Source organism: Trichechus manatus, unplaced genomic scaffold, assembly GCF_000243295.1.
Source record: "Trichechus manatus latirostris isolate Lorelei unplaced genomic scaffold, TriManLat1.0 scaffold00031, whole genome shotgun sequence".
NCBI lineage: Eukaryota > Metazoa > Chordata > Mammalia > Sirenia > Trichechidae > Trichechus > Trichechus manatus.
In genome coordinates, this window is record NW_004443967.1 from 1,537,035 (window position 1) to 1,554,610 (window position 17,576).

The following is a 17,576-nucleotide window of genomic DNA, read 5'->3' on the forward strand; positions in this document are numbered from 1 at the left end:
CCAGTTACCTTCCCAACGTGACATGTTTTTCAGGATGCAACGAGATTTTAGACGTTTTACTTTTTTCTCTGTGCATAGGGCTAGGCAAGCACCACTGTTTCCCATTAACGCAGCCTCTCTGAGGCCTCCCTTCTGTCCGTGGTTTGGGCTGGAGAAGCAGCACCAGGAAGCCCTTCCCAGCAGTTTTCACGTGATTGGCAAAGAGCTAACGATAGTCTTGGAAAAGGAAGGGCCTGCAGCAACTTGGACTCCACACAGTACTGGGCAGTCGGGCAATAACAAAGGCCCAGGGAGCCTTTCTCCAGGAGTGTCAGGCCCAGCCTGTTTCCTTCCTTAAAAAGAAAGGGGCACCAAAAAGGGAGGAACAGTATCTTGGAGACCCCAAAGTTTTAGAAAATGTAGGATCTGGAGGGCTGAGGCTAGAAAATGAGAACATCCTACTAGAACATCCTACTCTCTACTATCCTCAGGTGGCATGGTTGGAAAGTTACAGCCTGCAGGCTAAATCTGGCCGGCTGCCTGTTTTTGTATGACCTGCAAAAGAAATATAGTATTTCACAACACGTGAAAATTATATGAATTTCAACTTTTATTTTCAAAGACGAAACATGTAACATCTCATTACACATCAGCATTAACGGATGAACATTTGCAATGGATTTTGATGATAGGGAATATTAACTTTGAACATCAGTTAAGCTAAATATTATTCCCCCCAAATGAATTCTATTCTTCTCATTTATAAATCTATATTACAAAAAAATTGCAGTTGCTGTATTTTCATTATATTTTTATGTTATCTTTCAAATTTCATCACTAAAAACATTGAAGGAATTTGTTTTCTCTCTTGCTATATAAATTCAAGGTGACCCCGTTTGTGTCAGGGTAGAACTGTGCTCTATAGGGTTTTCAGTGGCTCATTTTTTTGGAACTAAGTTGCCAGGACTTTCTTCCTAGGTGACTCTGGATGGACTCAAACCTCCAACCTTTCGGTTAGCAGCCAAGCACATTAGCACCACCCAGGGACTCTTGTGCTGTTTAAGTACCTACATAATACCCTAGATTTTGCCTCTTGCCTGCAAAGACTAAAATATTTATTATCTGATCCTTTGCAGAAGAAGTTTGTGGACCGCTACTCAACTGGATTATCTGATGTGTTATAACGACTTATGTTGTCATATGTGACAAGGGAGAAGGGAGTCTAAGTTTCATCCAGTATTCATTTAGTCAGCAGGTACTTGTGGGAGCCTCCTATATACCAGGCCCTGAGTGTACAGATGGTGGACAAAGTTGACATGGACCCTGACCTCAGGGAGCTTACAGTCCAGAGGCAGGTCAGTGGGAATCCCGCTAGCCTGCATCTGCATGTCTATAGGATGATCAGTCAAAGTGACCCCTGTCAGCTTTTAAATGTGTTGACTTGTTAGCAGGTCACCTTGGCCGGGGTAGTGACAGGGCAGGGCTGCCCAGAAGCTCTCTGTCTGGGAAGTTCTGGAAGGGTGTATAAGGAAGGCAGATCAGGTGAGCACCATGAGACTAGCAAGGGAGAAGCCAAGTGCAGGAAAGGCAACCAAAATGGGGCTGTTGCATCATATTGGTTCAGGCAGAAGGCCAGGGAGTTAGCCTGGGCAGCACCAGCACATGAAACACAAGGAGGTGAGCACCATCCCAGAGCAGAGTTGCTTGTGCTGAGACCCCATTTGGAGCCCTGGTGGCTCGGTTGTTAAGAGCTCAGGCTGCTAACCAAAAGGTAGGCAGTTCAAATCCACCAGCCGCTGCTTGGAAACTCTATGGGACAGCTCTACTCTGTCTGGTAGGGTCGCCATGAGTCAGAATCGACTTGACGGCAACAGGTTTAAGACTGCTTTTATGTTCTTGGTGGAGGGTGGCCAAGCAAGAGTCTTAGCCTGTATGGATTCAAGGTCTCCTGAGTACAGCAAGGGCAGAGGAATGTCCTCTCAGGAGGCTAAGTAGTTCCCAGACTTTGCTTCGTTTTTTTAAATCAGGAATTTCTCTTTTCTGACGGCTACTGCCCTCAGAGGAATTCACAGGGACCTCCTTTGGGCCTCCCAGAAAATCTGTGACTAAGGCCACAGGCACATCATCTTCCTCACACCCCACAACCAAGAAAATGGTACAAAGGAGGAACTGAAAAGTGTCCCAGTCTGCTGAAGCCATGAGACCTTTGGTCTGAAGCAGTGTCAGTTGATGTTCTGGTCCACCCTCTGTGCCCAGGCTGGCAGGTAGCAAACCTAGTCTAGACTGTGTGACCTTCTCTTAAAGAGGAAAGCACTTCAGAGAGGCCATCTGAGCGTCCCAGTGATCACCCCCAGCACCTCGCATGGGCTTCTGAGGCTCCACGGACGGGGCCAAACTTCGAGCCAGAGTGCCTTCCTAGGACATCTCCACAGCTCACCCTGGCCCCTCTGCTGCCAGAAACCACCAGAGAAATGGCTGAAGACTAGCCATGAACTTAATCCTGTCTGCCTGGGTCCTTCGGAGCCCATGTAGGATCCTGTAAGCTACACACCCCAGGAGCAGCTTGGAAAAGTGGAAAGAAACATGGGCTTTGGGGCCAGGTGAACTTCACCTGGAGTGCTGGTTCTGCACTCAGTAGCAATGCTGTTATTTGACCTTGGCAAGTGACAACTTCCATAAGCCTCAGCAAACTTACGTATAAAGTGGAGATAATAATCACACCTATTATAAAGATACATAAAGAGAGAATTAAAATCCTCTTCTTCACCAATCAAATCCTCTTTTCCAGATATATTCACTAGTAATACGTTGGTTCAAATACTTCCAGACTTTTCCCTAGGTTCATACTGACATAAATATGTATGCATACAGACATGAATTTTTACAAACCAAATATTATTGTACATATTTATGGGCATCTTGCTTCATTGCAATTCAACAATATATCATATACGTCATTTCACGTCAACACATAAAATATAACTCACTCCTTTTACTGACAGCACAGTATTCCCTAACATGGATACACAATAATTAATGCAACTTACTGATACTTAGCTTGTTTCAAATATTTTTCTATTACAAACTTTGCTGCAATAGACATGAATGTTTATGAATCTGTGCTATTATTTCTGTAGGAGAGAATCCTCAAAGTGGGATGGCTGGGTCAAAGGTATACACATTTAAATTTTAGTAGATTGTACCAATCCACCTTCCCTCCAAAGCTGTACCAATTTACACTTGACTTAGGAGTATATGAGAGTACTCAATTCTAAATATCCTTTTAAGCACTGGATTCTATTATTTTCTTACCTTTTGCATTTCCCTGACAACAGTGAGGCTGAACACTTTTTATGTTTATTGGTCATTTGCCTTTCTTCTGTGAATTCTCTGTTTATATTATTTGGATGTTTGAGTTGTTATTTGAGACATTCTTTGTAGATTAGTTGGAATCCACTCGATGGCAACGGATTTTTTTTTTTTTTTTTTGTACATTAAGTATGGACATCTGTTGGCAGAGAGAAGACACCGTTTTGAAGCACCAGGGGTGGGGTGGGAGTAGGCGATCTGCAGCAGGTACCTGGGTGCCAGAAGTCTATGTTTGACATTAGGGATACTAACCCTCTGTCTGTTAAATGTTGCAAATATTTTACATAGCTTCCATTGGGTTTTTTGTTTGTTTGTTTTTTACTTTCTCTATGCTGTCTTTCATCATGTGGGAATTATTTTTTTCTTTATGGCTTCTAGGCTTCCTTATTTAAGAAGTCTGCCCCACTCTGAGGATACATAATTAGTCCATTGTCTTATAATATGTTTATGTTTATGGCTTCCTTGACTAATATTTATATCTTTGCCATCTCAGAATTTATATTTGGAATAGATGGGGAATTTGTATTCCCAGCATAGATGATGTATTTCTGAAGTTTTCTTTTCTCGTCACTCTAGGTGCATTAGGGGACCCATACTTTTTTGAGTAAAAACAGTGTGAAGTATGATCCTAGTAATGTACTCTTAGATATGAACAATTCTGTAACTTGTTAACCAAACCAACCATATCTGTTGCCGTTGAGTTGATTCTGACTCCTAACAACCCTATAAGACAGAGTAGAACTGCCCCATAGGGTTTCCAAGGAGTGGCTGGTGGATTCGAAGTGCAAATCTTTTGATTAGCGGCCAAGCTCTTAAACACTACACCACCAGGGCTCCCATAACTTGTTAATATCAGTTATTGATACAAATGCTAATACTGGTTATTTCTGTGTGGTCGGATTACAGATGCTTGTAATCTTTCTCTTTTATCATCTGTATTTTCTTGTTTTTCTATATAGACAAGTATTATCTGTGAGGAAGAGTGTGTTTAAAGAAAAAAAGATATCCAGAGAGATGCTGTTTGCCTAATACGTCATATCGACCTGGGCTCTGACCTTGGAAAGCTACTAGACTGTGCCCTCCAGAGCACTCAAGGAGTATATGTGTCTTTTCCAATATGTGAGTGTTCAGGATATTGGAGAGTTTCCCCTTTAAGCACCTAAATTTTATTTGTTTGAAACATTTGGAAGGAAATTTTTCTAAAAATAATGTTCTGTAAAGCCCTGCCTTGCTGAATAGTACATATAGAGTGTAATCGTTTGAAATTTCTTTGGAAAGTCCTTGTAAGTATCAATTATCATTCTAGGCTCCTAAGCATGATGGCCTTCGGAGCGATTGCCATGTGTAGGTCTGTTTGCCCTGATACTAAATGGCCCCCATTGCTTTTAAAGATCTTGTATCTGCCCCACAGATTTTCCTTCTTCTTTCTTGCTCTCCTGGTTGTCTTTTATGTTTCTGTCAGTCATCAGTATGCCTATCTCTAGCAGCCCAGCTGCCTGCTAATCAATTGTTTCTCATCTATGGTTGGCTGGGGAGCCAGAAAACCAAGCATATTCTCATTATATGGAAACTAAGAAAACATAGACTCCAAGAGAAGATGTAAGGGGCTTTCCTCTGAGGAAAGAGTATGAGGTAGACTGACAGGCGGATCATTTTTTTTTTTGATTTCTCAGAAATCTTCTGGAATTTTCTTTCCAGTTTTCACCTTAGCTTCACATTAATGCACTAGTCCCACTTCACAGATGAGGAAATGGGTGCCAATGAGACCAGGTCACTTGGTCAAGGTTACATGGTAAGTGAGTGGCAGCACACAGACTAAAACCTGCTGTCTTCCTTGACCCCATGGCCATGTTGCCTTTGGCCTGAGCCAGGTGGTGAGAGCTTGGCTGGAGCAGAGCTCACCATGCACCCCCCACCCCGGGTTTCTCACTAGGAGATTTGGCCAGCTGCAGACCCTTGCCTCTCTGAAAGGTTTAGCCCCGTGATCCACCTGGATCCCTTCTGGGAACGAAGCAGGCCCGTTTCTCATCAGAAATTGGAGCCTGGCACACAGCTGTGTTTACAGCAGAGGCTAGTTTATCGCTTGGTCCTGGAAGGGATTGTTTGAGCTTATCTTCTCTAGATAACCACATGCTGAGGACTGCACAATTCTGACCTAGATTGAAATCAGCTGCAAAACACTTTATCCTGAACACACACACACTTTTCTCAGGAGACTTAAGCCAGCCCCAGCCATGTTATGCCAACTGCAATTCACTGACACGTCCTTTACTCAACAAGCCAACTCCTTTCCAGATGACTGTCAGCTGGGGCCAAGGCAAGCTGGCAGGATAGCCAAGGTCCTAAGGGACCCTGTCTACTGAGCTGGGTGCCTGCCTCCTGCCCCACAGACCTCATTCATATGTCTTTTGTGCAAGGAGACAACTGGGTAAGAGGGCACGGGGAGAGAAATAGTGGGCATCAGGCCACAGCACACGCAGAACCAGGAACACATGGCAGCTTTTGATTACTGCACATTTTATGCAAATCCTTAATGATTTCATTAGGGGAGCAAAGTCCTTGTGGAGATGGCGGAAATTGAGTCCCTTCTAGATAATTCCACAGACTGGCTGCTCCAGATGGTAGGGGACTAGCAAAAGGCTCCAGCCCCCATGGCTCTTATCTGCTCTCTGCCCTGGCTAGAAACCCTCGATGGCTTCCAACAGTCTGCCCCATAAAGTCCAAACTATTGTTCACAACTCTTCATGGGCTGGCTGCAGCTTCACCTCCCGGCCCAGCCAGGAATCACCCTCTCTTTGCTCTCAGCCCCCATGGTCTTTTATCAGTACCCCACCTAGGACATTTATCACCTTCTACTGCATATTATACTTATTTTTATGGGCCTTATCGCTCCTACTGGTCTAGTCTCTGAGCTGCTTCAGGACAGGGCCTATGCTTGTTTATCTTTGTACTCCAAGGCCTTAAAAGGATGTAGATTATGGAGTGCTCAATAAAATTTGCTGAGCTGAATTGAATTAACAACTCTCCCCCAGGGCTGTGTTCACCCTGAGAGAGCAATGAGGCACCCATCTTTCCCATAGTACCCATGAGCAGCAAGGACACTTTCACCACCAGCCTTCATAGAGAGCAAGCATTTCAGTAAAAAAATCTCAAGGTCATGTGGCCCAGTCCTCCCATGGCAGAGACAAGGAGACTGAGGCCCAAGCATGGGGCTGGGGGCAGATGTTGTTAACTTTGCTTTATAGCTGAGGGAGCTGAGGTTGAGGAACAGAAGCCACTTGCCTATGGTCAGACAGGTGGAAAGTGGTAGAGCTGGGCTTTCAGCCTTGGTCTACCTGACTGCAAAGCTCGTTTTCTGTTGTGAAGGGGCCTACAGGCTCAGCCCCTGAAAATCTAGCTGCCCTGCTGGCTTCCCAGAAAAGGACTCTGGCTGGCCAAGGCCTGGGAGGACTTAGGCACTGAAGCAGGCTGCACCTGGCTCTGGTCCATTCCGAGCACTGGAGCTTGAGAAGCTGTTCCTGAACTGTTTGTCCAAAGCCTGGCAGCCCAACTACCCCAGCTGGGTCTTTTCACAGAAGATCCGTGAATCAGGTATTAGGATGTCACACAGGGCCTTTGTCCAGAGAGCAACGTATTTTCCAGAGAGAAGTTTGCTTTGGCCGTGTGGGTGGGGGCAAGGGAAGTGGAGGCCTCTGGCCCTCTGTCAGCAGGGCCCTGCTCCAAGAGGGCAAAGCCTGTGACTCCCAAGAGGGAAGAGGGCAGAAGGGAGGAGAGGGAGCTCGGGCCAAGAGGAGCCCAAGTGAAAACTTGGGAGAGAAATGGCCTGGATAGTAATCAGGGCAGTGGATTAGGAACACTTCAAGAACTTGAATTGGATTTTGAGTTGCCAGGCTGCAGGGGGCAGTGGAAACAACTCAGGCTAATATAGTTAGCTTAGGTTCAAATCCCAGCCCTGCCCCTTACTGCTTGTGAATCCTTATTGTTGTTGCTATTGTTAGTGCTGTTGAATTGTTTCTAACTCATGGAGACCCCATATGTGCAAAGTAGAACTTCTCCATAGGGTTTTCAAGGCTGTGACCTTCTGAGGTGCCTCTGGGTGGGTTCGAATGGCCAGCTTTTCAGCTGGCAGTTGAGTGCTTAACTGCCCCCACACTGGGACTCCTTGTGAGGCTTAGGACAATTTATTTTGCCTTTCTGAGCCTGCATTTCTCCTTTGTTGTGTGAAGAGGAGAATAGCAGTATCTTGCTGGGTTGTGATGAGATTCAGCATGGAGCGTGCTGGGCACACAGTAGTCACTCAGTAAGTGGTGGCTCACTTATGAATGTTTGTAACCATCCCCTTAGTTTTCAAATATACGAACTAATAAAAGGCTGGGGCTGCAGAGAACACCCAGGCAGTGGTGTCAAATGACTATTGACTGAGAAAAGGAAATGAAACCACCATGAACAGACCCACATTTAGAGGAACTTTGGCCCAGAAACAGTGAGGGGAAGACAATCTGTTTCTGGTTAGGGAGCAGCAGATGGGAGAACTGAAAAACTTAGAGTTGTTGCTTCATGAGTGTTCTAAACTTAGCAGATATGTGTGTGTGAGCATGTGTGAGGGAGTGTGCGTGTATATATATGGTGTGTATGCATGTATGTGTTACGTGTTGTATGGGTATATGTGTAGTGTGTGGTGTGCATTGTGTGTGTATATATGGTATGTGTAGTGTGCATGTGTGTTTGTGGTAGGGTGTGTATGTATAGTGTGTGTGTAATATGGTGTGTGTGGTATATATATGTGTGTGGTATGTGTCTATGGTGTGTGTGTGGTATGGGATGTGTGGTAGTGTGTATGGTGTGCATTGTGTGTGGCATGCGTAGAATATGTGATGTGTATGTGTGTTTGTGGTGTGTTATGTGTGTAATATGGTGTGTGTGATGTGTATATATGTGTGGTATGTGTTTCTGGTGTGTGTGTGGTGTGTATAATGTGTGTGTGGTATGAGATGTGTGTATAATGTGTGTGTGCTATGAGATGTGTGTATAATGTGTGTGTGGTATGAGATGTGTGTATAATGTGTGCATATGTGTGGTGTGTATATGTGTGGTGTGTATAGTGTCTTAGTTATCTAGTGCTGCTGTAACAGAAATACCACAAGTGGATGGTTTTAACCAAAAGAAATTTATTCTCTCACAGTCTAGGAGGCTAGAAGTCTGAATTCAGGGCTTCACCTCCCGGGAAAGCCTTTCTCTCTCTGTCGGTTCTGGGGGAAGGTCCTTGTCATCAATCTTCCCCTAGTCTAGGAGTTTCTCAGTACAGGAACCCCGGGTCCAAAGGACGTGCTCTGTTCCCGGTGCTTCTTTCTTGGTGGTATGAAGTCCGTCTCCTCTGCTTGGCTTCTTTCTCCTTTTATCTCTTGTAAAATAAAAGGTGGGATGCAGGCTACACTCCAGGGAAACCCCCTTTACATCTAATCAGGGATGTGACCTGAGTGTGTTGCATCCCACTCTAATCCTCTTTAACATAACCTAATCTTGCCTCATTAACCACGGGTGGAGATTAGGATTTACAACACATAGGATAATCACATCAGATTACTAAATGGTGGACAACCACACAATACTGGGAATCATGGCATAGCCAACTTGGAACACCTTTTTGGGGAACACAATTCAATCCGTAACAGTGTATGTGGTGTGTGTGTGTAGTGTGCATGTTATCTCTATGGTTAGATTGTGGAGCCCTCATCTTTCACTTTCACTAGTCCTCAATAGCAAAGGAAGGAAAGAGGCATAGTTATTGGGCAAATACTTGATCCTTCTGCATTTGTTTTTTTGTCTAATCCTTTCAATGGTTCCCAGACAAGGAAACTGAGGCTCAGAGAAGTCTAAGCTGAACCTGTGGGTCAGAGGCAGAGGCTGACCCTGGACTAGATCTGCCTGATCTGAGTAGGTGTTGTAACCTGACTTCTGAAAGAAGAAACCTCCAAATGCAAACAGCGGGGTTTTGTTCCACTATCTCATCTTCAGGCAGCTTATCTTGTGGTGTGTCACCCAAATACTGCACTCTGCTCTGGCGCCGACCTGCAACTTCCTGCGCAGCGTTGCCCCTCTGCCTTTATTTTTACGTCAGCCCTTCCTCTGAACCAGGCCTCACCCCAGTGAAGGAGGCTCATTGTGGGCAGAAATAGTTCAGGGGGCTGCTGGGCTGGGCCCCTGGGCCAATGCAGAAGCATCACCCCTGCCTCAGCCAGTGGGCAGGAATGTTCCAGGGACAGCGGAAGCAGTGGAACCCTCCGCCTGTACATTCCTCCCGGGTGGAGCGTGGCCGGGGGCCCTTAAGAGCGCCAGCTTCCTGGTCTCCTGGGAGGCCCCTACAGATTGCCACACAGTTGCCCTCCTGTCACGTTCTCAGCAAAGTCAGGCTTCAGCTGCAAACGCTGAAGGCTGCATGTTTCACTGTACGCTCTTAAGCAATTCCCTGGCGACCCAGTGAATGACAGGCTGGCTTCTGCCGGGTTAAACCAGGAAGTGAAACTTCCACGGACAGCCTCAGAGAGGCATGTGTTCAGAAAACAGAAAAGTTATCAGTGCCTCCATTCTTCCTTCAAGTATTTATTTACAAGCACCTACTATGTGCCAGAGGCAGGTATTTGCCCTTCGGGAGCCCACAGTCCATCCCGGAGGGAGCCAACGTGAAAACAAAGAGCTGAGCTGTGAGACCGGCATGAGATTAGTCCGGCATGTCCTGGGAGCCAAGGAGAGAGACATGCTTCACCAAGAAGTGCTTAGGGAAAACTTCTTGCAGTAGATACTATTTTACTTGAGTCTGAAGGATCAGTCAGAATTCAATAAATAAAAATAATACCATTCATAACCCAAGTATTATTATTATCATTATCATCATCAATGGTGCTTACAATATGTCAGGTATCCTGCTAAGGACTTTCCAAACATTATTTAATTTCAACAACAGTCCTAATGCAACAGGTACTGTAATTGTCCCTATTTTACAGATGAGAAAGCCGAGGCTCAGAGAGGTGAAATAACTTCCCGAAGCTAGGAAACAGAAGTATTTGAACCTGATTCTCCTGGTAGCAGAGCCTAGGCTTTTTATGCCTTTTTAATAGGTTCAGAAATTACAATGATACGTAGATATTTGCTGAGAAGTTTTGCTTCCCTCTTGGTCCCTTTATACCCCATCTCCGCACTGCCCTTATAAGACTTAACCATTTTTATTAGTTTCTTATTTATCCTTTCAGTGTTTCTTTATGCAAATATAAGTAAGACTGAATAAACATTCTTATCTCCTCCATTTTCTTATTCAAAGACAGCATATATTAACACTGATTTGTACTTAACCATACAGACTTGTAGTGTTTTCCATTGGTGCATATAGAGAACATCCTTATTCTTTTATACAGCTGAATATTGTTGTTGTTTGTTTTCAGGTGCTGTCGAGTCAGTTCCTATAAACAACAGAATGAAACTCTGCCTGGTCCTGCGCCATCCTCATAATCCTTGCTATGCTTGAGCCCATTGTTGCAGCCACTGTGTCAATCCATCTCATTGAGGATCTTCCTCTTTTCTGCTGGCCCTCTACTTTACCAAGCATGATATCCTTCTCCAGGGAATGGTCCCTCCTGATAATGTGTCCAAAGTATGTCAGATGAAGTCTCCCCATCCTCCCTTCTAAGGAGCATTCTGGCTGTACTTCTTCCAAGACAGATTTATTCATTCTTCTGGTAGTTCATGGTATATTCAATATTCTTCACCAACACCCTAATTCAAAGGCATCAATTCTTCAGTCTTCTTATCCATTGTCCAGCTATTGCATACATGTGAGGCAACTGAAAATACCATGGCTTGGGTCAGGCACACCTTAGTTTCCAAAGTGACATCTTTGCTTTTTAACACTTTAAAGAGGTCTTTTGCAGCAGATTTGCCCAATGCAATATGTCGTTTGTTTTCTTGACTGTTGCTTCCATGGGTGTTGATTGTGGATCCAAGTAAAATTAAATCCTTGACAACTTCAATCTTCTCTCCATTTATCATGGTGTTACTTATAGGGCCAGTACCCCCAGTTGTAAGGATTTTGGTTTTCTTTATGTTGAGTTGTAATCCATACTGAAGGCTGTGGTCTTTGATCTTCATCAGTAAGTGCTTCAAGTCCTCTTCACTTTCAGCAACCAAGATTGTGTCATCTGAATAATGTAGGTTGTTAATGAGTCCTCCAATCCTGATGCTTCATTTTTCTTCATATAGTCCAGGTTCTTGGATTATTTGCTTAGCATACAGATTGAATAAAATGATGAGAGAATACAACCCTGACACACACCTTTTCTGATTTTAAACCATGCAGTATCCCCTTCTTCTGTTTGAACGAATGCCTCTTGGTTTAAGTATAGGTTCCTCATGAGCACAATTAAGTATTCTGGAATTCCCATTCTTGCAATGTTATCTATAATTTGTTATGATCCACACAGTTGAATACCTTTGCATAGTCAATAAAACACAGGTAAACATCTATCTGGTATTCTCGGCTTTCAAAGATCCATCTGATATCAGCAATGATACCCCTCATTCCACATCCTCTTTTGAATCTGGCTTGAATTTCTGGCAGTTCCCTGTCAATGAACTGCTGCAACCGCTTTTGAATTATCTTCAGCAAAATTTTACTTGTATATGATATTAATGATATTGTTCAATAATTTCCACATTCCAATGGATCACTTTTCTCTGGAATGGGCATGAATATGGATCTCTTCCAGTCGGTTGGCCAGGTAGCTGTCTTCCAAATTTCTTGGCATAGACAAGTGAGTATTTCCAGGCATTACATCCGTTTGTTGAAACATCTCAATTGGTATTCCATCAATTCCTGGAGTCTTGTTTTTCACCAGTGCCTTCAGTGCAGCTTGGACTTCTTCCTTCAGTGCCATTGGTTCTTCATCATATGCTACCTCCTGAAATGCTTGAATGTCAACCAGTTCTTTTTGCTACAGAGACTGTATTGCTTCCATCTTCTTTTGGTGCTTCCCGCATTGTTCAATATTTTGCCCATAGAATCCTTCAATATTGCAACTCAAGGCTTGAACATACAGCTGTATAGTGCTCCATAAGGGTCCCTGGGTGGCGCAAATGGTTTACACTTGACTACTAACCTAAAAGTTGGCAGTTTGAACTCACTCAGTGGCACCACAGAAGAAAGGCCTGGTGATCTGCTTCCGTAAAAGTTTATAGCCAAGAAAGCCCTATGGAGCAGTTCTACTCTGTAACACATGAGGTCACCATGAGTCAGAATCAACTAGATGGCAATGGGTTTGGTTGTTGGTTTGAATAGTGCTCCATTGGTTGAGCCCAGGCTTTCACATACAAGACAGAAGCCAGTTGGGAAGACATGGGTATGCTTTGCTAAACTGTTTAGCTTTCATGGGGCACCAAGAGCAAAGGGGTAATGGGATCGACTTATTATTGAATGATTCCTCATATGAGGTGGGAAGTTCCACACAGCACAGCCTGCCTGGACACGTGGCCCTACCTGGGTACGAGGACACACACACACTGCCGTGGTGGTGGCTGGGGAAAAGCAGCAAGTTCTAACTCATCTCTGGCCCTACTGCCTGCAACCCTGGGCCCTTAGCTCTTTATGACATCTTCCCCATGCAGTGTCTGCAAAAATTTTATGGAGCTTCCTGTGCCTTGGATGCAGAAAGCATTTGGTCTTAATGCATCACCCTGGGCTACTTCCCCACTGATTGTGCAAGAGCTCAAGACATTTTACAGGTGGTACTTAAAGTATTCCCAGGCCTCTAGTATTCCATGGGAAAGCTTGCTGCCGGGGCTATCACTGACTCAAACACCTTTGAAAGTGAGCAGTGTCAGCACTCCTTTTCTCTGAGATAGGGGATTCTCCCAGTGGGTAACAATGCCTGTGGGAATAACTTTTGTTCTTTGGAAAAGGGCGTTTGCTCTTTAAGGTCATGTGATCATGCTTGGTGAAATCTTTAAAGAGGTTGTGCAGTTTCCAAAAAACCAGCACCATCAAGCACAAAGGGTCACCACTTAGCTGTATTTGTGTTTGCAAAAGTCTATGGTTTTGAGCCTACCACATATACTCATCATGGTGAATAAAACTGACCCAGGTTTATGTTGTTAAAACCATTCTGCTCTAGTGCCTAGACATTTAACTTATCTCTTCAAAGGATTCTCAGGAGACGTGGCTTGTGAGATAGTAGAATATTGTTTCGCACAGTCTCCTGTGTAAGAACATGCATAATCAGAGAAAACAGCTATAAGCAGAATCTTAGACCAGCAGCCAGCCTGGAGATCATATTGGATAGATCACAGCCCCAGAAAGAATCTGGGGAGCCTTTTAAGTTCTACACATCAGATCAGTCAAATGGTCTAAGGTCACACAGCCCTTTGATAGCAGAACTAGGATTGGAATCTAGGTCTCTTGCCTTCTAGCCCTGGTCCCATTCCACTACATCAGTGCTTCCCAATGTGAATTCTATAAAATATTAGTAGGTATTATATAAAAAAGAAGTGCCAATGGTCAAGGAATTTCAGCAATTACTGGGTTAAAGAAAATTAAGTAGGTTTCCTTATGACAGGACTTCTCAGAGCCTTTAAAAAAAAACTATTGTTTATTGTGATCCCCAAGAAGGGAAGTGATAAAGCATTTTCCCAAACTTTTTTGTGGTAGAACATCTGTGGAGCATATTTTGAGAGACACCATATAATACTTCCTGTTTTAAATAAGTTCAAGTCTTTTTAAAGATGAATTCACGGGTAATGGAGCTCTGACCTTTGTTTAGGGATAGATGGGAAGTTCATCATATATTTGTGGCCCATTGAGGTCAACATAATGGAAGGTGGTTGCCATACCTGACTGGAATGACTATTAGGATGTCCCAAGATGGAATTCCACCTCTGTTTAGACCACTGATGCCTTAAATATAAATTTTGTTTTATTTCCCTGTTGTGGTTACTTTGACAGCACTCTGATTCTGTACCTGGTTTGATATACAGAGGAAGGGAAAACCTAGTGGCATTTCCTGGTGGACCGTGGGCCCAAACTCAATAACATGCTTTATTCCAGAAGTTCTTGATCTTTTTTTGGAGACATGACTCTTCTTGGGGTCTTATGAAAAAAAGTTAAGAGCCCCCTTTGGCCAGAAGATGCATGTCATGGAGGAATTTTTTCCCCCCAAAATGTGTGTCAATTTGGCTAGGCCGTGATTCCCAGTTTTGTGTGGTTGTCTACCATTTTGTGATCTGATATGATTTTCCTATGTGTTGTAAATCTTGCCTGTATGATGTGAATGAGGCAGAATTAGAGGCAGTTATGTTAATGAGGCAGGACTCAATCTAAAAGATTAGGTTGTGTTTTAAGTCAATCTCTTTTGAGATATAAAAGAGAGAAGCTGAGTGGGGGGGGGGAGAACCTCATTACCACCAAGCAAGAAGAGCCAGGAGTGTTTGTCCTTTGGATCTGGGATCTCTGCTCTGAGAAGCTCCTTGACCAGGGGAAGATGGATAACAAGGACCTTTGCCCAGAGCCGACAGAGAGAGAAAGCTTTCCGGAGATGGCGCGCTGAATTTGGACTTCCGGCCTCCTAGACTCTGAGAGAATAAACTTCTGTTTGTTAAAGCCATCCATTGTGGTATTTCTGTTATAGCAGCACTAGATGACGAAGACAATGATATTCATAATAAAATTTGCAGAAAATTTTAGGGTGTTCTTAGACTCCTTGAAACTCATTAATAAATCACTGACCTAGATTCGTTGCCTTCAAAGAGAACTTTCTAAAAACAAGCACAAACACGTACACATACACACACATATATACAACACAAGCAAGTTGGTAAGACTTTCAGTTGCCACTTCAGGAGTTACTTCTTTCTTTCTTCTAGATTCTTGTACTTGGAGGTGAGGGGGGCGGGAGGGCTTGTTGCCTGCTAGTTCCTGTTTCCATGATGGCTTTCTCGATTGTGCTGAAAGGCTGCCAATCACGTTGCTTCAAATGCAGAGTATAGGGATTCCCTGGAGCTGTTGCTTAAAAACATAGGTCCTAGTTTTTCTTTCTGGAAGCTGCCCTCCTAGCTTTTTGGAAGGAAAAAAAAAAGGCCAAGCGATAAAACTGATGCAGAGAATCAGATGGTGAAAAGGAAGGCAGCTGCCTGCAGTGGGGTGAGGTACTCTGGTCTCATCCCAGACTCTGTAATTTGCCAGGAGCCAGGCCTCTTCCCCTTCTCTGGGCCTCCGGTTGTAAACTGAGCAGGTTGACCTCACTAGTTCATCTCCCAAGACCCTCTTCTGTCTCTGACCTTTCATGGGGCTAACTTTAATTTTGTTATAAACATTTAATAAAAGTAACATATCCCTTGTGTTTCTCCTGTCCTCCTCTTACTTGCCACTACTTTTATTTTTGCTCAAAATAAAATAGAAGTTTGATTAGTTCTGTTAAAAACCTCCCTTTTCTCTGTGTGTCTCCCTCTATGGAGTATTTAGCTCTTGAGCCCACCCCCTCCCGCAGTCTTCCCTGTTTGTAGATTTGGCTTGTACATTTGGCTCTCTTAATCACAACCCAAGATCATTCATTCCTCATACTTTCCAACATGAAAAGTCTCTCATTTTCACACCAGATCCTTGGTCTCTACTTCCTTGTTTGGGAGGCAAGCAGAAACTGTAAGTCCAGGGAGGAGGTGGGTGTAACAGAGCATGTGTGCACTCAGGGCTTGATGAGAAAAGAGGACTGAGTCTGTGAAGTGTGAAGCCTAGCGATGTTCCAGCAGAATGCAAACCAACCCCCCAGAGATAGTTTGGAGGAACTCTTCTCTACCCTGACTCGACATAATTAAGGGCAGGGTGTGGCAGTTATAGTCAGCATGGGAAAGCACGGGGTTAGATGATTTCTGATTGCAAAAGTCTGAGGAGATGGAGTTTTCACTGGCTTAGAACTCAGGTTAGGTTTAGGAGATGTATTAAAATTAATGAGTTCTTGGGAAAAGATATCCTGCTGGAGTTCCCGAACCTTGCTTGAACTTGTTTCTACATCCTCGAGGAAGCAAGAGTGATTTGATGGTGGGGGGAAACACAAAGACAAATACACCAAGAAAACCCCTCAAAACTTGCATTAGGGAAGTAAAACCTTATTAGCATTTCAATATTTCTTGGTACACACTATTTTAAAACATTGCATCTACTTCTTTGTGCTATGCTTCGCATTATGTTCTGCTCACTACTCTAGGAAATAAATTCTTGAAATGCTCCATAAACAACTCCTAAACATCATAAAAAACATCATGGGGCTAACCTTAAAATGGATTCACGTGCCGCCAGGAAGCTCTAGGGGCCAGAAATGGGCTCAGATATTTGAATTTTATTCAAGAAACTCAAGGATGAGTGGCAGAACTTCAGCCCAGACCTGGGTGCCATGTCTGGACTTGCCTGTCTACCCATTCTGCAGCCTGTATAGTAGAACCAGGGCAAGGCTGGGGCACTTTGATCTCCTTTGCACTTCTAGCTTTGCTACTGACTAGCTGTGTGGCTCGAATAACTCACTCAGTCTCTCTTGGTGTCTGTTTCTTCATTTTTATAATGAAAGGTTTAGACAATAGGATCCCCAAATGTCCTTGCAGCATAAAATCCCACCAGTACCAGTGGCCTGCTCAAGCCTCATTTTCCTCATCTTTAAAACAGCGAGAATGATATCTGCCTTGCTACTTTATAGGGAGGTGGTGAAGTAGATGTGAAAGTGCTCAGTAAGCCTTAAAACACAACACAAACGTCAGCTATCATCGTTATTAGAATTCTTTATGCATCTCTCTTCCTTCAAAGCATGTTTCATGTCTTTTACCATTTGTTCTCAAGAGCAACTCATCAGCCAAAAGACAGAGTAACTCATAAAATAAATAATATCACCCGTGAGTACTATGCTCCTCTAAACAATCATCTAAATGAGACCTAACGGTCAACGTTTAACCTAGCCAAAGATGAGAAGGTAAGGAGGACAAGGAAGCTAGATTAATGGAAACAGAACAACCAGAATAGAAATAATGAGAAGGCTGACACATTGTGTAAAGTGCAACCAATGTCACTGAATAATATGTATAAAATCCAAACGAAACCCACTGCCGTCGAGTCGATTCTGACTCATAGTGACCCTATAGGACAGAGTAGAACTGCCCCATAGGGTTTCCAAGGAGTGGCTGGTGGATTCAAACTGTGGACCTTTTGG